The 22,617-nt window shown below is 39.8% G+C and overlaps 1 long non-coding RNA gene and 1 other non-coding gene across 2 annotated transcripts; both read right to left on the reverse strand.

Annotated features, from left to right (window-relative positions):
- Positions 1–3,219: 3,219 nt before the first annotated feature.
- On the reverse strand, positions 3,220–16,424 carry LOC118480568. Its single transcript, XR_004863324.1, has 3 exons — positions 16,289–16,424; positions 4,494–4,497; positions 3,220–3,265 (listed from the first exon to the last, which is right to left on the reverse strand). It is a non-coding gene; the product is annotated as an uncharacterized LOC118480568 (long non-coding RNA).
- A 2,780-nt stretch (positions 16,425–19,204) lies between these two features.
- Positions 19,205–19,311, reverse strand: LOC118480726. Its single transcript, XR_004863704.1, has one exon. It is a non-coding gene; the product is annotated as a small nucleolar RNA R71 (small nucleolar RNA).
- Positions 19,312–22,617: the final 3,306 nt, after the last annotated feature.

Consider the following 22,617-nt stretch of genomic DNA (forward strand, 5'->3'; position numbering starts at 1 on the left):
ATCAAGAATAACTAACTTTCTCTCTCTAGCTCTAGAAACTTCCAAGTTGTGAAAATGACAAAAGCTCCAAAAGTCTCAAAAGTTCTAAACTAGAAGCCCTAGAGTTCTATTTATAGGCCAAGGGATTAATGAGGAATCTCATTAATTACAATTATGACACCTTGCCTTTTTACTAACTAAAGTTAAAATATAACAATGTAACTCTCGTTTTCTTCGGTTTTCAGCTACGGACTAGATTGACGGAGGCGATAGACAGATAATGCACTAACATGGAATCCCCTTTGTTCCCTTACTTTTGTAAAAGACATATTTTTTATTTTGTAGGTTTTTTTTATTAAATTAAACTTTTTATTGAAGAGAAGAGAAACAAAAAAGCTAAGCCAAACACTTTTTTAAAAAACAACTTATTGACTTATGAAAGAATGTCCATTTTAGTCATTTTACATCAATAAGCTAAGCCAAACACTTTTTAAAAAACAACTTATTGACTTGTTGGCTTTTCCCACCCTATAAGCTAATCCAAACACTTTTTTTAAAAACTCATTTTCAAAAAGTCCTTTTCCCAAAAATCCTTTTCCCAAAAGTCCTTTTTAACTCTAATAAGCTTAGCCAAACATGCCCAAATAAATTGTTAATAGAGTTAAATGTCATTTTAGGCTCTGTGGTTTGGGCCATTTTACCTGTTTAGTCTAAATGTTTCATTTTTCTTCTGTCGGTCTAAAAAGGTTTCACCGCTGCCATTTTAGTCCACTGGGTTAATGTCACACATTTTTTTTTGTTAACCAGGAGGACAATTCGGTCATTTTATATGTAATTCTGTTAACTAGAAAAAGCAATTCAGCCATATAAAATGGCCGAATCGCCCTTCTCGTTAACAGAAATAATGGATGAAGTTAATCCAGTGGACTAAAATGGCAAAGTGAAACCTTTTTGGACCCACAGACAAAAAAAGAAACCTTTAGACTAAATTGACAAAATGGCCTAAAGCACAGGGACTAAAATAGCATTTAACTCTTGTTAAAAATTAAACCTGATGCTATTGCACAAACGGGCAATCTAAACTCCATTCTAGCCAGCTTTCAAGTCATTCAACTCATATTTTTTATTGGCAACAATGATATTATCAAAGGAAGGCTAGAGGAAAACTAGCAAAAACCCCCAACACAACCAAAAACCATCATAGACTAATCCATCATAAAAGGAAAACCCAAAACAAAACAACATTAAACTTTATAAATAGCTAGAAAAGTACTTAAACACCATTTATCCTAGCAAACTTCTATCTTCTTCGCACGCCCCTCAACCCAATTGTAATTATGGACAACAATGATATCATCTAGGAGCTACTCAATTGAACACCTCTTTGTAGAGAATTACCCGGAGTTACGGTGTTTCCAAAGAAGCCAAATCGATGTGTATATATTGAGGATCAAGGTTTTCCGATTTAGAGTTGAGCCAACGGATGACAACTCCAACAACTCTGAAACCAAAGAGCAACAACTAAAATCAATACCAATCCAGTTCGAAACCTTGACCCAAACAAACTTAGCCACTAGACACCGAAGAAAGAGACAATTAGAATCTTCCGCTTCCAGTATGCATAGGGAACAAGATTGCTCCTGAATCGGAACACCTCTTTGATTCAAGGAGGATGCCTCCAAAAATAGCATCTAACTTTCAGTGGTACCTAGCTTAGCCATCGGATTATAGGGTGATCATTTGACAACCTGGTCCCATCAAACCACGCCCGACAAGATTTTTTGGAGAACAAGTCGTTAGACTCCAAAGCCCACGTCCAAACATCTCTACTCGTGCTATACTGATGAGTGTTAATAAACCGTTCCAAATCCAACACTTCCAATTTAATGGATTCAGGGAGGGTTTTCCCTTTCCAATTCCAAACAAACGAATAAGACGAGTTTGAATAAAAAAAACACGATGTGAAATTAAGCACTTTTTGTTCTTTTCCAAATCATACAGATTCAGGAAGAAATCTTAAAGCCCCCGAAGACCATACCATTTTGTCTCCATATCTATGTGTTGCCACCATCTCCAACCTTTTTTCTAGAACTTTTGTTTAGATCCAGCCCTAAAGCAGAAAGATCATAATCTACCAAGGCAATATGTGACCGAGCGGCCAAAATAAACCTCTTACTCAAGTCATCCATAGATAAAAAGGAAACCTTGTGAATTACCCTAATCGTCGTATCCTTAAAACAAGATTGATCTATTAATGCCCTCCATTTCCATTTAATAAGAAGATCGGTATTCAGGTCTTTGAGGCTGCTAACCCCCATCCCACCTTTGGATTTAGGGAACAAGATTTTAGACCGTACAACCCAATGAAACTTTTTATTAAAAGTGTTTCCAGCTCATAAAAATCTCCTCCTAATACTTTCAAGGGAGTTTATGATCTTGGAGGGTGTTTTAAACATGGAGAACAAGTATGTAAGGAGACTACCAAGAACCAACTTCACAAGAGTAAGCCTTCCCCTGATTGATAGGTTCTTAGCTTTCCAAGTGGATAATCGATCTTTAAATTTCTTCACAAGCGGTTCCCAATATTTGCAAAGTCTCATGTTAGCCCCAAATGGCAACCCAGGATGAGAGATTGGAAGCGAGTGTTATGTCACACCCGTGTCAAAGGCGGAAGCACGTAGTGTGACTTAATCGGTTTCCATAGCATACGATGTAAGTAAACAAACTGTATGATATAAAACATACACGATGTTCATCCATTCCATAATGTAAAGATACAAGTCATAAGTTGTTTTGTAGAAAAAGATGACATAAGTTTATAAGTTTTACAAATAAGACTTGTTCATAATAAATTTTTTGAAATAACGACGTTTTGCATCCTATGTCCCGTTCGAAGACGGGATATATGGATCAAACCCTCCAAAATACGGATGACATCGTCTTCATAATAACTTGAAACTTCTTAATTCGTTGCACCAAGATCCACTCAGTTACTTGAAATACATGTAAGTTTGAAAACATCAACAAAAGTTGAGCGAGTTCATGTGTTTTAAGTTCGTAAGCATCAAATGAATCTGTAAAACATTTGAAAGTTTAAGAATCAAAATCCGGTATGTAAAGCATCAATGAACATGTTGATCATTAATGTGTAACTAGGACATTAATATGTGTGCCGACATAGGAAGCCACCAACCCGTAAGCGATTTAGTACCGGTCCACCCGGCGAGGATAACAAAGGAAACTCCATGTGGCCACACAAGGACCCATGAGTGGGGCTCGCCCTGTACTCGATAGATTGTTGGGTCTAAAACGTGTAGTCTAATGTTATCAACGAATCAAGTCAACAAAGTCAACGCGCAAGTCGACACGGGAAAATCGAAGAAAGATATGGCGTGTGGAAGTTCGAGATTCGATAGTTATAATGCTTTGGATAATTAAATATATTTTGAGTAGTCAAAATATATTTATTATCTTGTTTAATGAGTTTTCATGTTTAGTGCTATTTTTAGTAAGTTATTATCTCTAGGGACTTAATTGTAATTAGCCTAAAATGGTAAAGGCTATAAATAGAATGAGATGATTAGGGTTTTAGCCAACACACATTCTATAGAGATTTGGGGGCTAATTGTATTCAACTTTTTGCAAATCAATCTAAGGGTTTAAATGTTATATTTTTGAGTGTGTTCATCTCATTTCTTTATCAAAATCAAATTTTTAGCTCGATTTGATCCTACAATTTGGTATCAGAGCCAGGTTCTCGAATTTGGGATTCAACAATCTTCAAATTCATCATAAAAATCTGTTTTTTATTTAAAAGTTTTGAAACTTTTAAGGTTTTTGGGTTTTATAAATTTTGAAAAAAAAATTCATCAAATCTGATTTGAAAATGGTTTAAATTGATGTTTATATTGTTTGAGATTGTTTAGTAGGTGATTAGGGAGATTTGTAGTTGTTTATCAAATCATTTAGAGGTGTTTCAGATCTGAACAGAGTTTTTTTTCGTGTTTTTGAAGTTTTTTTCGGATCTGGGTGTATTTTTTTAAGATAGCGTTTTTTATTGAAAAAACGGCGGATTTGTGTTTTCCAATGATTTTCCGGCGTAGTTAAAAAAATCCGACAACTTTTCCGGCGAATTTAAATCTTGAACGCGAGTTCAAGTTCTCAGGCGTATTTAATACGCCGGTAAGTCACCGCCTTCTGGAGTCGTTATTCCGGCTGTTTTAATCCAGCCGGCATATTTGTTTTTTTTAAAGAAAGAGTAGAAGAAATTTGTTGGGATTCAAGTTTCCACCTACAATCTGCACAACAAAAACAAAACCACAGAAAACAACCATAGCCTAAACACAGTCTATTTGCAGTTTTTCCTTGATAACTTTTCCATGCTTAATCAACCAAAAAATAAATAAATAAATAAACGGAAATCCTTTTATGTCTTCTGTGTACGATACATTGACTTTGAGGATTAAGAAACAAGAAAACCATTGATAGCTTTTCAAATAAACTAGAATACAAACCCCGCTGGAGTTTCAAAAAGCACTAACATTCTTGTGACCTCTTTCAATTACTCCGATCCCGACGACCGTATCTCCGACGACGACCGCATCGACATCCTAGACGACACCGTTCACCTCCGGTCAACCGCCGTCGTTTACCGCCTCCACCTTCGGCTAGAACCATCTCCGGCTACCACACTTCCCACCACCGTCACTCTCACGCGCCACCGCACACGCCCGAAACCGTTCCATACTTGTGACGTCACTCACTTACTCGCCGCGGTTAAAAACTGCACCACCTCCGCCATCGCCGGCCGTTTCTACGCCGTCGATCTCACTACCTCCGCCGTGAACAACCACTGTACCACCACCACTTCTGATAGGCCTTGTTTTAGTAGGCTACACTCCAAGAAGAATTCAGAGAAAGAAGCAATATTTGGGACAATTTTCTGACGATTTTTCTTAATGCAAAACAAGAATTTATACATGCAATGAAACAGGGATCACCTCCCATGTTCCTTATTCAAAGGGAAACGTGCACCACTAACTAAACTAATGCTCCTAAGACCTAGTAAAACAAAGAGAAAAATAAGGAAATCATGCAATCATGGAATGTGCAAATCAATCTTCAAATCTTCTGGGCTTCCTGATGTTTCTCTTGGGCCGATTATCTTCATCCTGTTGAACTTGGGCTTGGGTAATAGTTGTTGGGCCTGCTGAGTCCGTAACATTTCCTCCCCCTGAGAATTTGACATTGTCCTCAATGTCAGTAAAAAACGGGTAGAGTTCCTTCATAGCAACTTCGTCTTCCCAGGTGGCATCTTCCAAGGGCAATTTTTCCCACTTGATAAGCAATTGAGTGTTGTTGTCGGCGTCTGTGCGAGAATCCAAAATTGCTTCCGGTAGCAAACTAACTTCAGCAGCTTCAAAATTTTCGAGTGAATCCGGCTGAGGGTGAACACTGCCATGACATTCCTTTAACAACGAGACGTGGAAAACCGGGTGAATCTTCGAAGTAGGCGGTAATTCCAAACGATAAGCAACCTTGCCAATCCGTTGCAACACTTTATAGGGACCGAAAAACCGTTTGGAGAGCTTCTGAATCTTGCGGTGCTGAACCGAGTGCTGGCGATATTTCTGCAATTTTAAGTAAACAAAATCACCAATGTTAAAGTCCTTATCAAGATGTTTCTGATTCACTTGCTTTGTCATGCGGCTGCGAGCTTGTTCGAGTGAAGACTTGAGAGCTATTAATAACTGTTGATGGATGGTTAAAGATAAATCAATAGAGGCATTTGGATTGGAACCTGGAGTGTAATGATGCAAAGTATTTACATCTCTACCATACAAGGCCTTAAAGGGTGTCATGTTGATGGATGTGTGATAGGAAGTGTTGTAAGAAAATTTAGCAAGGAATAGGAAACGTTCCCATGAAGACGGTTTGTCAAAAACAAAAGCACGAAGATAATTTTCTAAACAACGATTTACGACCTCGGTTTGACAATCAGTTGGAGGGTGGTAGGCACTAGAGTAAAGTAGTTTGGTGCCCATTTGGTCGAAAAGAGCTTTCCAAAAGTGACTCAGAAATGTCGGATCACGATCCGATACGATTGTTTTGGGCAGACCGTGGAGTCGATAAATGTCTTTCATGAACAAAGTGGCTAAAGTGATGGATGTATAATGCGGGGGTAACGGAATGAAATGAGCAAATTTCGAAAGACGATCGACAATGACCCATATGTGAGATTTACCTTTCGATAATGGCAGATTCGTGATGAAATCCATAGAGAGGTCTTGCCACGTATCGGAGGGTATAGGTAACGGTTGAAGGAGACCATACGGCTTATGAGCCGGGGATTTAATAGCTTGACAAACGGAGCATTCTTTGATACACTTGGTGACATCACGTTTCATGCCGAGCCAAGTAAAAGAGGTGGAAAGACGTTTAAAGGTGGCATGAATGCCCGAGTGACCTCCCAAGGTGGAGGAGTGAAATTCAGCTAATAAATCCCGACGGATGGAAGTGACCGGAGGAACCATGATGCGACCTTTCAAAAACACAAGACCATCACGAACACTGTGATGGGGAAAAACGGACGGCTCACTAATCAGCTGCTGGACCAGCCGCTGACCAGCCGGGTCGGTAGCAAAGTAGTTACGGATCTCATTTAGCCATAAGGCTGTAGGATGAGATAACGCTAACATAGTAGGAAGATCGACTCGACTGAGAGCATCGGCGACGGTATTTTCTTTGCCCGGTTTAAGATGAATTTCGAAGTCGTAACCGATGAGCTTGGTAACCCATTTCTGCTGCTCGGGAGTTTGAATTGTTTGGGTGAGTAAGTGTTTAAGGCTGTGATGATCGGTGTAGATGCGAAACTTACTGCCCAAAAGGTATTGGCGCCACTTGCGGACCGACTCAGTAATGGCATAAAGTTCCTTAGTATAAGTCGAGTGGCCTTGCATTGTGGGACATAACTTTTTGGAGAAGAAGGCAATGGGGCAGTTATGTTGAGACAGAACTGCACCTATGGCCTGACCGGACGCATCGGTGGTTAAATCAAAGGGTTGGCTGAAATCGGGCAAGGCAAGAGTGATTAGAGTTTTCATGTGTTGTTTGAGAGTGGTGAAATCAGATTGGGCAGCAGACGACCAAGAAAATTCCTGCTGCTTCAAAATATCAGTGAGGGCAGCAGCAATGTGAGCATACCGAGGCACGAAACGGCGGTAATAGCCCGACAGGCCGAGGAAGGCCCGCAAGGTGGTAAAGGAATGTGGGGTCGGCCATTGCTGAATCGAGTCTATTTTGTCTTGCTCAGGGGCAACCCCAAAAGAGGAGATTTGGTGGCCCAAAAAAGAGATAGCCGAACCCCCAAAGTACACTTTGAAGCTTTAGCATAGAAGTGATGACTAGTAAGAGCTTCAAAAACATACCGTAAATGCGAGTAATGATCGGCAAGATTAGCGCTATAGACTAGAATATCGTCAAAGAAAATTAAGACGAAACGACGTAGAACGGGAGGGAAAAGATCATTCATGGCGGCTTGAAAGGTGGACGGTGCGTTCGATAGGCCACAGGGCATTACGAGAAATTCGTAGTGGTCGTCGGACGTCTGAAAAGCAGTTTTTGGAATGTCCGATTCAGCTACCCGGATTTGATGGTAACCCGAGCGAAGATCAATTTTGGAGAAAATTTGGGCGCCATGTAATCTGTCCAAAAGTTCATTGATGGTGGGAATAGGAAAACGATCTCGTATGGTTACCGCATTGAGAGCGCGATAATTAACACAAAATCGCCAACTACCGTCCTTCTTTTTGACGAGCAAGACCGGAGATGAAAAGGGACTTTGACTAGGGCGAATGACGCAATCGCGAAGCATTTCAGAAATGAGTTGGCTCATGATTTGTTTCTGAAAATGAGGGTAGCGATATGGGCGAACATTAACAGGTTGTTGTCCGGTTGTAAGGGAATGTGGTGATCGTGGGGCCGAGACGGAGGAAGGCTGTGAGGGGTATCAAAAAGGTGAGGAAAAGAGTTGAGCAAAGCAGTCAGCTGAGGGTCTGAGGTGGACGGAACAGATGTATGGACCGATGGGGATGAGTCCATGACAAGGGTATGCATCGAGTCAATGGAATCATGTCGTAAAAGAGACGACAAGGAACCTGGTGTAACCGGTTGCGTCAACGGTGAACCACGGAGTGTGGTGGGTGTTCCGTTGATCGTAAAAGAGAGTTCGGGGATGGAAAAATCAGCAGTAATCGAGCCCAAACTCCCCAACCAAGTAACACATAGGACGATATCAGCGCCTTGAATCTGGAATAAAAAGAAGGGAATATCAAAGTGGGCATTGTGGAGTTTTACCGGAACAGAAGGGCAGTGGCCTTCGCAATGAAGTAACTGACCGTTGCCAACCATAACAGGGAACGGGGGTAGGGGATGAGTGGGAAGAGACAAGGCGGTGGCGATACGCGGTTGCATAATATTATGCGTGCTACCGCAATCAACCAAGACCGTGACCGGTTTCCCCAAAATGAAACCTTGGAGGCGTAAGGTTTGAGGGGAAGACATACCAAAGAAGGCGGCTGGAGAGAGGGACATGAAGGTAGGGGTATCAACAACGGAAGAGTCAGAAGGAGGTTCGTGATCAGGAGGGTCCGAGTCACCATGATCAACAATGAGAAGGAATTGTGGAGGGGAGCACGAGTGACCGGGGAAATAACGAGCTGGACAACGAAAACACAACCCTTCTTTGCGGCGTTGTTGAATTTGCTCCGGAGTAAGTTTGTGAAAGGGAAGCGGTTTAGTGGGTGTGGGTAGCAAGGGGGTTGTAGCGGAGGACGAAGTGGGGACAGGTGGGGAAGAGGATGTAGGTGAAGTGGTGGAAGTGGCGGTTGGCGGGGTTGCGGAAGCAGACATCGAAGAAGATGATCTGTAAGGGAAAAAGGTTTAGGTTTTTGCACATGGGCCAATTTGTCCTCAAATAACCGGGCCAAGCCTGTTGCTTCATGCAAAGTGGTGGGCTTGTGAACTGCCACTTCAGACTTAATATCCGGTTTGAGGCCTGACAAAAAACAATTGAGTCGGTTCTGTGGGGTAAGGCCAGTAATGTGATTACTTAGTTTTTCAAAAGCAAGGAGGTAATCAGAGACAGTGGATGTTTGTTGAAGTTTGAAAAGGGCCGCCTCATGATTCTCATAAGACGAAGGGCCGAAACGACAATCTGACGTTTGAAATCCGTCCAAGTACCCAATAGGTCATTATCGGCCTGGTTTTGATACCAAGCAAGAGCGTCACCGATGCAATGGAAGGCAGACAGGGAGACACGTTCGGCCGGAGGAATATTAAAATAGGTAAAGTAGTTGTCGGCCTGAAAAATCCAACCGAGGGGATTGGATCCGTCAAATATGGGAAGGGAAATCTTGGGATGGCGGGGTTGACGGTTTGGTGGATGTGGTTCAGGGCGGTCGGTGTTAAAGCGACCATTGATGGGACGGTTGAAATTTGCATCTGTGTGGAGGGTATCAGACAATTAAGTGAGATGGTTGGTTTGGGAGTCAAGTTTGGAATTTAAGTTTTCTGTTGCGGTGACAAGAGCGGCTAATTGAGCGTTTGTTTGTTGTTGGTTTTGAGAGGCTTCGGTGGAAATGGCGATGAGCTGGGCGAGTTGGTCGGTGATGGTGGGTGGGAGATCCTCGGAACCCGAGGTATACTTGCGAGGCGCCATGGCGGAAGGGTGATTCAGGAATGAAAGCACCAAGATGATAGGCCTTGTTTTAGTAGGCTACACTCCAAGAAGAATTCAGAGAAAGAAGCAATATTTGGGGCAATTTTCTGACGATTTTTGTTAATGCAAAACAAGAATTTATACATGCAATGAAACAGGGATCACCTCCCATGTTCCTTATTCAAAGGGAAACGTGCACCACTAACTAAACTAATGCTCCTAAGACCTAGTAAAACAAAGAGAAAAATAAGGAAATCATGCAATCATGGAACGTGCAAATCAATCTTCAAATCTTCTGGGTTTCCTGATGTTTCTCTTGGGCCGATTATCTCCATCCTGTTGAACTTGGGCTTGGGTAACAGTTGCTGGGCCTGCTGAGTCCGTAACAACTTCACAATCATACAATCAGCACAAGTTTTGATCAAGTGACTCGCACCGTCCGATGAAACCAATCTGCCTCTTTCCGGACTGCTTTTGAAGGGTTTTGTTTATTTAGTGAGAGAAAGATATTGACTGAAGGTTTGGTGCTTGATTCATACTGTAAGATTTGATTGCTGTTGTTTGATTTCGTAGAGATCAATCAATCAATCATACCCAGTAAAATCCCACATATAGCAAAGCTATTTGTAGGGTCTGGGGAGGGTGGGATGTAGGCACACCTTACCTCTACCCCTAGGGATAGAGAGGCTGCTTCCAGAGAGACCCTCGGCTCCAAAACACCCAGGAAAGAAATAAATAGAGCATGAGGTGTGTGTGTGTGTGTGTATGAAGCTACCAATGTAGTATGAGTTGCGAAATAGTGCATGGTAGAACAGAACAAATATGACAACACAAAACAGCCTATACACATAGTTACATATCTACGACCATACACTACACCTAGAAACACAACTGTACAAAACATCCTATACACATAGTTACTTATGTACGCCCATACACTACACCTAAAAAAAAGAAGGTGACGGCTGAGCACAGGTCAATCTTTGGGGTTTTGGTGTGGTTATCTGATATCTCCAATCAATAAAGGAGAAGTGTAAACTAGTAAACTCCATTTAATAAATTTTGACGTTCGGTTTTTTTTTAATGCTTTAATTTTAAACACTATTGTTTGAGAGATACAGTATAAATGCTTTGATTTTAAATACTATTTTGAGAGATCTAGTAATTTTAAATAGCTAAGACTCGTACTGTCGTCCTCATATATTAATTAAAAAAAATATTATTATTTGAAAGCTTGGAATCTTGGGTTTGAATAGTCAAAAACGTTTTTGTGGGCTTAAAGTACTGCCGGGTGTCATAGATTTCAAGTGGGTCGGGTGTTAAAAATCTATTCATGGGCCTAGATTTTTGATTTTTTTTGGATCGGCTACTCATAGTTTATTTTCTTTGGGGCCTTTTAAAATTAATCCGTGTTCACAAAATTTAATCAGGTCGGGTACTTCAAGTTTAGTTGGGCCAAGTGCTATTAAAATTTGGATCTGACACGGGGTTATTGTCAAAGTAATTTGACCTGTGTTTTGAGCTGATACAATTATTTTTTTGAGATTAATAACAACAATGTTTCAAAATCAGCTAACTCGCATTGCACAAGTTGAACATGAAACAGGAACTGCAACACGACCACCGGAGCTGAAAGGATCATACAATTTCAGCAGTTGGAAAAACCAAATCAAGTCCTTTTTCGAGTACACGGACTATAACCTATGGATCTCGATCACTGTCGGACCTCACGTCCCCGTGACCGTTCGTGATGACATGCGTGTAGTCAACAACGATCCCTCGACTTACACAGATAAAGACAAGGCATTGATTCAACGTGACCGCCGGGCTCATGCTGCTTTAACAATGGCCATATCAACGAACGACTACAACATGTTTGAAGAATACACGATGGCGAATGAACTCTGGTTGGCATTGATTGATTTCTATGAAGGAGACAAGGAACTTATTCGGAACAAAAGAAACATGGCCCAAAAGGAATATGACATGTTCAGCGGCTTACGCGGGGAAAGCTTATCAGATTACATTAGGCGATTTTTAAACATGATGGCGAAAATGAAAAAGGCCGGTAATCCCATCACCAACCGCGCTGCAATCAGTAAACTTTTGAACTCACTTTCAAAAGAGTGGAGCTTAAAATGTATGAAAATTAAACAAAGTTTCTTAAACAACAGGAATCCAATCACGTTATCATATTTGATCGATGCTCTAGAATCTTTCGAAAGAGATCAAGCCGAACATCCTCATAAATCTGTCCAATCTGCTGATGCGCACAAGAACATGACATCTGTACCCCCAACAACCTCCAACGAATCTAGCTCACAAGCTACAAACGCGTCAAACTTCAACAATGCTTCCGCAAACTCTGAAAAGGCTCCACAATGTGATGAAAAGAATATTGTGGTCGATGATGCTCAAGCTGTGAAGAAGGAAGAAGGGAGCAGTGTAGCAAGTGAAAAGATAGAAGAAAAGATTCCTGAAGAGGCGATGAAAATGGAATCCAACAAAGAAATGGATGAGGAAGACTTGGCAAACAGCATTCCTTACGAGTTTAAAGTCAAATTATGTTCCCAACCATGTGTGAACGTCGTGGCACATTACAAATCCCTCAACCGTGACCTAATTACAGACAAAGAAAAATTTTTGCAATTTAACAAAGAGTTGAAAGAAAATAAAGCTGCATATCAGAGAAAGTTGAATTCGACTTTAGCTGAAATGCAGACTTTAAAAGAATTTGTTTTCAGAAAAGATTTTGTCATAAACGACTTAACTGAAAGATTAGAAAAATCTCAAAATGAAAACAATAGATTGCAAACCATAATTGATAAATGGAACGTCAGTAAAAAGGCACTGGTTGACATTAAAAATTGCCAACGACCGACATATGTGAAGGATGGGATTGGGTACAAGGACAAGCTCGGAAACGAAAGAAAACTCTTCTTTCCACCACATAGCAAAAACTATGTACCCATGCCATCACCTCATCCTGATAACGATCTGATTGATGAGAATGATCTTGTGGCTGAAGATGTTTCTTGTGAAAATGAAAAGGTTTCTAATCTTTCTGATAATTATGCAGATGTGATAGAATGTGATGAAGATGGATGCGATGACGAATGTGGTGGTTCGAAGATAGGCATAGGCTATTCAGGCGACAGTTATTCCACCGTTAACTGGTTCGCCTGGAATTGTAATAAGGAAAACAATACTTCGTTTCAAAATGACTGTAATGGCCATATGCCTAAATTTAACATTCGGGATAACCGTAATGGTCGTGTGCCTACATTTAAAAGCCACAACCACGACAATGTGGTGATTGAATGTCGTAATCTAAATTATGCTTTTTGTGATGAAAAAGTTGTGTGTGAACCTCCCGTGTTTGTTCCAGAATTGAAACAAAATAGATTCAGAAAATTCCTCACCGAGGAAATTCCAGAATTTGTTCCATCTCATACAGGTATGCCAGAGTCTGATAAGGAGCCAAATGAAATAAGCAGCATTGAAGACTCAAGCACCACAACTTCAGAAGGTGGCGAAGGAAGCTCAAGTGAGGATCGTGATTCATATTTTTAGTCATATCAGGAATGGGAAAGCTCAAATGACTCAAAAACTTCAGTAACAGATGCTGATAAAAAGGTTGAAAACCTTGAACCATCGGGTGTTCAAGAACCAACGACCCCAAATGACTCTGCAGGTCTTGAAAATTGAGATCCATTGGAAAAAGACTTCCACATAGATGAATGCACGAGTTCAGATGATGAATCAAAGACAAATGAAAGTGTTGGGGAGTCAAAGATCAAAAGATCATCTGAAGATGTCAAACATCACGTCTGTCAACGCTGAGTCAAGCTCAAAGCAATCCCCTCCCCTAGTTGCATCACACGGAACTGAAAAGTCTCAAAAGCCATTCAAGGCTTGTTTTAGGTGTGGAAAAGAAGGTCATGTGCTCAAACAATGCCCAGAAAGACATGATCCAGACCGTAAAGGCAGCCAGTATTGTTTCTCTGGATCAAAAGGTAAAAATCACACATCTTTGAAAGATCAGATGAAAAACTTTCAATCCAGATCTCCACATGTGAAGCCGGTTTCACATGATTCAAAGATGAAAAGGACCAGCACATCAAAACCTCAATCTTTCCCTCCGGGTCTTAAACATAAAATTATTTCAAACTTTAAATCTTTTACAAACAAAATTTTTAAACCAACACAGGTTTGGCAAGTCAAACGAATGCTTGTAAAAGAAATCAATGAGGGAAAAGATTTGTCATATCGGGAGGTTTCTTATTTTGATGAAATGGGACAACCCAAGACTACGATGGCTTGGGTTCCACTCTCTAGCTGAATTGTTTATGAGTGTAGGAACATCCAGGGAGGACTATTAGTAATACCGGTTATTATAGTGGTTGTTCTAGATACAAGTTTAAAGAGGAAAATCACAGTTTTAGTTATGGTATCTAACCTGGTTGCGCACTAAACTCCGCTGTAACACACTTATTTTCTTGCTGACATATGCTTTTGTGTGCCTGGTGTGGAAGACTTTATTTTGTAAATACAGTTTTTCAGTAAATGGATGTACATAAATAAAATTTTATGGGGGGTATTAAAATACTTCCTAGACCATGAGATGTAATTATTGAAAAATAAACATGATCTTATATGAGAAATGATAGGAACTAACTTGATTATGTCTTCACATGAATAGGATCTGATGGAAGATGCAGCTCCAAGTTAACGATATGTCGGTAGATTCAGCATTTCAGACAAGTAAACTGCATCTTGGTGATAAAGATAACGTCTACACAAGGATTCTGGCTTTTCTCAGGCATTACGCATCATAGTGGGTAACACGTTGCAGTATATGGCTTAATGGTCTTAAATCTTGCGTTGATAGATTGCCAAAGTCTGAGATCTTGGGTCTTTATATTGGTTTTTCATTCGGGGATATCATAGTTGTTCTTCTGCTGCATCCAGATACATGCTGACCTAGACGCTATGATATCTTTTCAAAATAAGTGCCAAAAATGGCCAAAACCTTAAAAATGGATTAGTTTGGTCTCTCTGCTGTACGAAAGTACTGACCTGTTCACCAAACTATCTATCATCAAATCATACCAAATCTGGTATCTGTCTCCGCCCTCGGTAGTTTTCGGGATGTCTGCTGTACGAAAGTACTGACCTGATCTCCACTCTATCATTGAAAAGAATGAATCCAATATACTCACTTGTTATGAGGAACCTTTGTGCATACCTTGATCGCGGGGGTATGTCCTGATGTGGGACTCACGGGCGTAATGATTCTATTCTCAATAGCTTGTGTGGGGGCCATAGAAGTCTTGTAAATATACCCAAAACATGATAATTAATCACCGGATGTATGTCGAAAGAATGGTGCATGGATTTAAGCGGACAAACATACCACAAATCGTTCTTGAGTCGTAGCTATCCTAAAGAAAGTTGAAGTGTAGCTAGACTTTTCAAGTTGGTATGATCTCGTATTTGATCAGATCTATATCTCAAAGGCTGAAAGTTAAAAAAAATGTTAAAAAAAATCTAAAATCCAAAAATATTTTTGATTTGTGTACAGTTGTTTTTCTAAGTCTTCCATATCACATCAATCGTGTCTTAAACCGCTTGAGATACTCTTTCCATTGCATACCACAGATGAATACGGTTTTGTCTGTACTTTGAATTAGTCTAAAAGAAAATGTGGAGTTGTGTTTATATCTGTGAACAGGTTACTTCGACTATTTGCTGCAATGATGGCCGATCATCAATTGAGCAAGATACCAGACCAAAGCACCGGTTTCCTGAAGATTGTAGAAGACACCAAGCTAGGAATCCTCCTCCTACGTCTTCTGATTCAATCAAGCTAAAGAGAGTTGAAAAAGGTTGTTCCTGTTTGTCAAAGATGATGCATGCGAAAAGGGGGAGCTTATCCAGATAAAGTACTCAAAGAGCAAAGTGTCAAAAGAAGATCTTCAGTGAAGAAAATTTGGAAAGCATCAGTCTAGGGGGAGATTGTCGGGTCTAAAATTGAGGCTGAAGCTTGCCAAATTGAAGATCACATCATGCATGATGTTGACGGTTCTAAAGATGATGCAAGAGTTTGATAACATTAGCCTAAGGGGGAGATTGTTGGGTCTAAAACGTGTAGTCTAATGTTATCAACGAATCAAGCCAACAAAGTCAACGCCATCAAGTCAAAGTCAACGCGCAAGTCAACACGGGAAGATCGAAGAAAGATATGGCGTGTGGAAGTTCGAGATTCGATAGTTATAATGCTTTGGATAATTAAATACATTTTGAGTAGTCAAAATATATTTATTATCTTGTTTAAAGAGTTTTCATGTTTAGTGCTATTTTTAGTAAGTTATTATCTCTAGGGACTTAATTGTAATTAGCCTAAAATGGTAAAGGCTATAAATAGAATGAGATGATTAGGGTTTTAGCCAACACACATTCTAGAGAGATTTGGGGGCTAATTGTATTCAACTTTTTGCAAAATCAATCTAAGGGTTTAAATGTTATATTTTTGAGGTGTTCATCTCATTTCTTTATCAAAATCAGATTTTTAGCTCGATTTGATCCTACATAGATCTACCCCTTTGTTCCTTGGTCTTAAACAAGATTAATGGTGCTTTAAGTATCAGCCTATTCGCACATGATCTACTAATTCATTCCGTAGCTTAACCATACCAAAGTAACATGTATTTCCCCCCGAGAGTTGTAAAACCGAAACGTTAAAAAGAAAAAGGGGACATGAACTCACAGTATTGCGTCCAACAATAAGTTCTAGCAACTGTGTTCCGTATGCCCAGTTAACCTACAAGGGTTCTAACTCGTTAGACAAGTCGGTCTCTTCTAGACCTTGTACTCGTTGTTCATCTTGAACGTTATTGTATACATTTTGTTTTTGGAACACTTATGTATTTTAGATATGTTGGCATTTGTTTCGTTGATGTGCACAAAATGCAACATATAAATTGCATCAATTGTGGCATAAAACTAACCCTTTTTAGTACTAATGTTGGAAAAAGTGTGCTTTTGTCTTCCTTTTGTATTTTCAGGATTAAATGAGCTCAAATGAACAAAAGAAGCAAAAAGGCAGCTAAATCTGACATAAATACAAGAAAAGGAACAAACGTGGCATGCCCGACCTCCCACCAACATCTTCCCAAAGCAAAACAAGAAGATATAAGACTGAACACGCCCCGTGCTCAGTGAGCACGGGGGCGTGCCCAAGTGTCAGCAGAAAAGACAAAGTGGTAGAAGATTCTATTGCCCACCACGGGGCCGTGCTCAGCGGGCACGAGGGTGTGGTCAACTGTTGCAGATGCATTTAATGAAATTGCAATTAATGAAGAGAGAGAGTCGGATGGACACGGGGCCGTGCCCGAGCTTCTGTTCAGCCTATAAATAGGAGTGCTTGGAGCTCTTGCAACTCATCCCTTGGCACACCACCTCTCTCACACTTCACCCACCACCCACCACCATCACAACACCATCATCCAACACCATCATCCATTGTCCATCATAGAGTGTGTGAGTCATCTCGGGATCCAAGATTGATCGTAAGAGTTCTTGACAATCAAAGGCCATGTTTGCCTAGTCTCTTACATCACTTGGTGAAGACAAGTGTTTAGTGTAACACTTTTTATTTTTAATCTTTTGCACTTTTTAATTGGTTTTGTATTAATGACTTTAATTACTAGTTTCTTATGTTGAAGGTGATTCTTCCTTATCGTTTGTCCGTGGTGTCTTGGCATTATTTTACTGTCTATATAAAATAAAATATTTTCACCATTCATATCTCCACGGTCTATATGGAGGTATGTTGGCTACCTGGTCGGGGGTTAAGGGAACAGTTTGGTAAGAGTCTTGCCATTGTTCAGTATATAGATCCTGCAAAGGACCTGGGTCAAATTTAGTAGGACCTCCTTCAATACCCAACGGTATTGGATGGCGGGGGTCCAAACTCTTTGACCCGCTCATAAGTTAAACTACTATTAAAACTTTAACCCGGCTACTTAGGACTGTATCCCTGCTGACTCAGACTACTTAGCTGAGGGTAACGTCACCTTCGAAAAAGGGGCCTACCACATTATGCAGTAATAACTTAATTAATTATCTTTCAATAATCCGATCCTTTAGGATTGTATCCTTGCTGACTCAAACTACTGGGTTGATGGTAACGTCACCTTCAAAAGAGGGGCCTACTACAATAACTAAGATAATCTCTTAAACAAGTGCGAAAGTGCGAAAATAATCAAAGGTTACACTACACACGAGTCGGATCCAAGTGATTCATCTTGTCTATCTGTTTTTACTTTTCAGCATTTTAGTTAGTTTTATTTTTCTAGTTTAAAAACCTTTTTCTAACATTTTGATTTGATTAGACGTTGAGGATAAACCGGTACTAAAAGCTCTTGTGTCCTTGGACGACCTCGTTATATTACCAACACTATACTACGTCCACGATGGGTGCACTTGCCCATATGTATCTTTAGTGTTAGTGAATATCGTGTTTATAAATTTAAAACTTGGCTAAAAAGTGTAAAAAGAGCTTAAAATATACATCTTAAACATATCGCACTTCACGCACATCAAGTTTTTGGCGCTGTTGCCGGGGACACAAGGATTTTAAGAAAGTTAAGAATGAGCGGCCTAATCATTTTTTCTATTTTATTTTTATTTTTTTACGATTTTCTTAATTTTTCAGCTTCTGCAGAGCTCAGCACGGGCCGTGCCTGGTCGGACACGGGCCGTGCCCAGCAGTGTCACTGGCAGTTTTTATTTTCCGAGTTACAGAGAGCTGAGCATGGGGCCGTGTCGGTGCAACACGGGGCCGTGTCAAACTTTCCAGTAACAGGGATCCGGCAAACAATTGCTGTATCTCCGACCACGGGCCGTGTTCACTAAGCACGGGGCTGTGGTGAACTTCCTGACCAACATTCTTTTCTGTTTTTATTGCAGGACTTGGAACCAGACACCACATCTGAACTTTCTACGTAGTGTATGAGCTCCAGTTCTAGTAGAGACATAAAAGAACCTCTAGAAGAACCCGAACGCTTTCTTGGAAAAAGACTTAAAGCTAAAAACCAATAGAAGGTTCCGGGGGACCCACTTCCAATGGCGGACCAACGTATCCTCATGGATTACCTACGATCCACCGTGGGTAATCTCGGTGCCGCTATCAATGCACCGAATGTTGAAGCTAACACCTTCGAACTTTGGCCACATTTGATACAAATACTTCAAAACTCCGCAACCTTCCATGGGCTTGCGGACGAGGATCCCCATCTACATATTACTAATTTCTTAGAAATATGTGATACCTTTCGGATCAATGGAGCATCAAATGACGCCATCCGCCTGCGAATGTTTCCATTTTCACTAAAAGACCGAGCAAAAGCTTGGCTCAACGCCCTCCCAGTTGGTTCGGTAAACACCTGGGATGAACTAGCCCAAAAGTTTCTATATAAGTATTTGCCTCCCGCTAAAACGGCTAAATTAATGACTGAAATTAATACATATTCACAAGAGGATGGGGAATCCTTATATGAAACTTGGGAAAGGTTCAAGGAGTTATTGTGAAAGTGTCCTCATCATGGTCTTGCAGTATGGCAACAAGTATCCACTTTCTACAATGGGTTGTTGCCACACACAAGAAAAACACTTGACTCTAGCTCCGGGGGACTTTTAGGTAATCGTCGCCCACATGAAATATACAATCAAATTGAGGAAATTGCTCAAACCAATTTTCAGTGGCACACTCCCCGAGGCAATAAATCTATTGCCTCGGGCGCCCATAAGGTTGATGAAAGCACTTCTTTACAAGCACAAATCGAGGCCCTCTCTTCAAAAATCAAAAAGTTAAAAATGACAAAAACGGTCTCGGTTATGGCTTGTGAAGGGTGTGGTGGGCCACATGAAAATTGGAGTTGTATGAAAGAAACAGATGATCAACAAGAGTCGGTAAACTACATTGATAATAGACTTAGGCCGTCGGGTCCTCCAACGGGTACCTACAACCAAGGATGGCGTAACCACCCTAACCTTGGTTGGAGAGAACCCGGCAATAGTAGCAACCAACAAAACCTAAACCAACGAACAAACTTTCAACAACCAAGAAATGAGTCACAAAATTTCCCTCAACAACAAGGTGGACGAGAAAGGCTTGAAGATTGTCACACCCTGGCTTTGCGGAAGCGTGGTTAATTTGGTGTGACTTCTTAATACCATAGCTTAATCATAACAAAGCTATATGAAAATAAAACCATGCAGATCATCCATTGATTTAAGTTTCAGGCTTTGCGGAAGCGTGGTTAATTTGGTGTGACTTCTTAATACCATAGCTTAATCATAACAAAGCTATATGAAAATAAAACCATGCAGATCATCCATTGATTTAAGTTTCAAAATAAAAGTACCACAACATTGTTTTAAAGTACTGGCACATGCAACGGAGATTACAACCTAATAACATAAAAACATTGTTCAGAATTTATAACCACAAACATAAAGCGGACGTAGTTTAAGAACTGTGGCTCGTCCAGGCAAGAGCCACGACCCCTAAACTTGGATGACCTTATTTCTCTTATGCAGCGTGAAAAACGTAGCATACCATGCCAGATCCTTAATTACCTGAAATACATGTAAGTTGGAAAAATCAACAAAAATTGTTGAGCAAGTTCATTTGTAGTGAGTAAGTAAAACCTTTTTAAGTATAAAATCCTGGTATGTAGCAAATAAGGAAAAAGAGATCACCAATGGTTTGCAAGGCCATTGATATGTGTGAAGTGCAAGTAGGAAGACTCAAACCTAGCATATTTTGCGTTGGGTACAAAGTCACCCCGATGTCCGTTACGCTGGGCCTGGGGCTGGGCTCGCTACACCCAGATAGATCTACTGCTATTGTCCCTCGGTCCTACAATGAGGATTAACGGCCTCAAGTTGCGCCTACCCACTCACATGATCTAAATAATAACCCTCCTTACGCTATCCATACCATGTAAAAAGTACTTGTAATCACAGTAACATGTATTTCACCCCCGCAGTTTAGAAAACTGAAAAAAGTTAAGAGAAAAGGGGGGGCATGAACTCACAGTGGTGCGTCTCTATCAAGTAAATCTCCTGATCAATCTGCTGTGCGACGACCTACACGTACTAACTTTATTAGACGGACGGTCGTGCCTTAGCTTAAGGTTTAATGTCTTTGAGAAATAGTTAGACAACTATTTTGTAATTACTCTTTGCAAATATTTGGTAAATACGTTCCTTCCCAAGGATGGGGGGTTTTAATACATGTGCGTTTGTAATGTATTGTTAAGTCTCACTTAATAAAATATATTTTAATCCCTTCTCCAAACTATAAATATTTTTCCCAAAAATATTATATTTTATTACATATAATTTTCCCCAAAATAATACCTTTGTCAAAATACGCGTTCATTAGTATTTTTCCGAAAATGCGTAAGTTACGTTTAAAGATCGGGTGGTATTAATAATACCGTTGTAACTTATTATTTATTGTGAAGGCGTTCGTATTATTTTGGAATCGTTAATATTTGGTAATATTATTTTTACCCTAAAAATAATATTTACGTAGTTCACAAAATAATCATAAAAATTTCACAAGTGTTGTTATGAAAAATTTATACTCTAAATATATATTTATCACGTTTTATTTTGTGAAAATCCCACCTCCGACACTTAGAATTGTTGTAAATAAAATCGTGGCAAAATTTACATTTTTGAAAACAAGTTAAAAATATATTTATAACACTTGTGATGAAAATATTTCCAAGTGTTAGGTTTTTAGAAAAATTTCACCAGAATTTCCCCTGTAACCGGAGGTGGCCACGCTTTCAAGCGTATCATTTTCTTTTAAAATTCAAATCAATAATGTTCCCAACATTAATCAACAAAGTTTTATCATCAAAATAGTCAAAATAGATATAAATCGCAATAATACATGAACTTGTGGTTTGTGTAAAATATGTAGTAATTTCCCCATATTTTTTGTAGACCTTTTTATAAATGAAACCGGTTTCTTGTGAATCTTGTTTTTTTATAGAAAATAGATTTCCACAGCTTCTTGTCAACATTTACAAAAATAGTTCTTTTGTCAAAACTTTGTGTTACACAAGTGTCTACACACTTGTGTGTTTACAAAAATCACTTTTGTTCATGTAAGATCCGGTTTAGAAAATGTGATTTCTTTTGACACATGGTCCTTTGAAAATACCACTTGTAGATCCGTAGATCTACTAGTTTAGAACTCCATTTCATAAGAAAAATTGTTTTTACACAAGTTCATGCTTGATATGTAGCCGTGGTCTTCATCTAACCACTTTTCACACTATAACATACACTAGGTCATGTTCCATGAACATGACTTAGTCGGGTTAGATGACGATCCGAACTAACACTAGCATATATCAACACTAAATAATCACAACAAAACAAGTCTTACAAGTTTTACACAAATCTATAGCTTTTATCCAACATGTTTATCATCTTTGTAAGCTTTTAGTATGTCATCTTGTATGTTCATGATCTTTAACCAACAAAGTTCATTTTAACCACTTTAGAATAGATCAAGAAGGCGTTTAGAGTCACTTACTACTAGCTCGAGGCTAGGGAAGAAACTAGTCGGAAATCGAATGGATAAAAGCAACGTAACGAGGTCCTTCACAATCCGAGTGCACCGAGCTTCTTTGTACACGATCCTTCACACTTGTATATGTTTGAAATTGGAAGATGGAAATCGAAAAGTGGGTTTGTGTGTGCTTGTGTCTTCGGCCAAGAGGAGCAAGGAGAGGAGAGGGAGTGAATTTTTGTCAAGTGGTTATGTGAAGGTTATGGTGTGTTAAGGATGTTACTTATAGACAATTCTTGCATCATTGTCCAACGGATTT

Source organism: Helianthus annuus, chromosome 7 (assembly GCF_002127325.2).
Source record: "Helianthus annuus cultivar XRQ/B chromosome 7, HanXRQr2.0-SUNRISE, whole genome shotgun sequence".
Classification (NCBI taxonomy): domain Eukaryota; kingdom Viridiplantae; phylum Streptophyta; class Magnoliopsida; order Asterales; family Asteraceae; genus Helianthus; species Helianthus annuus.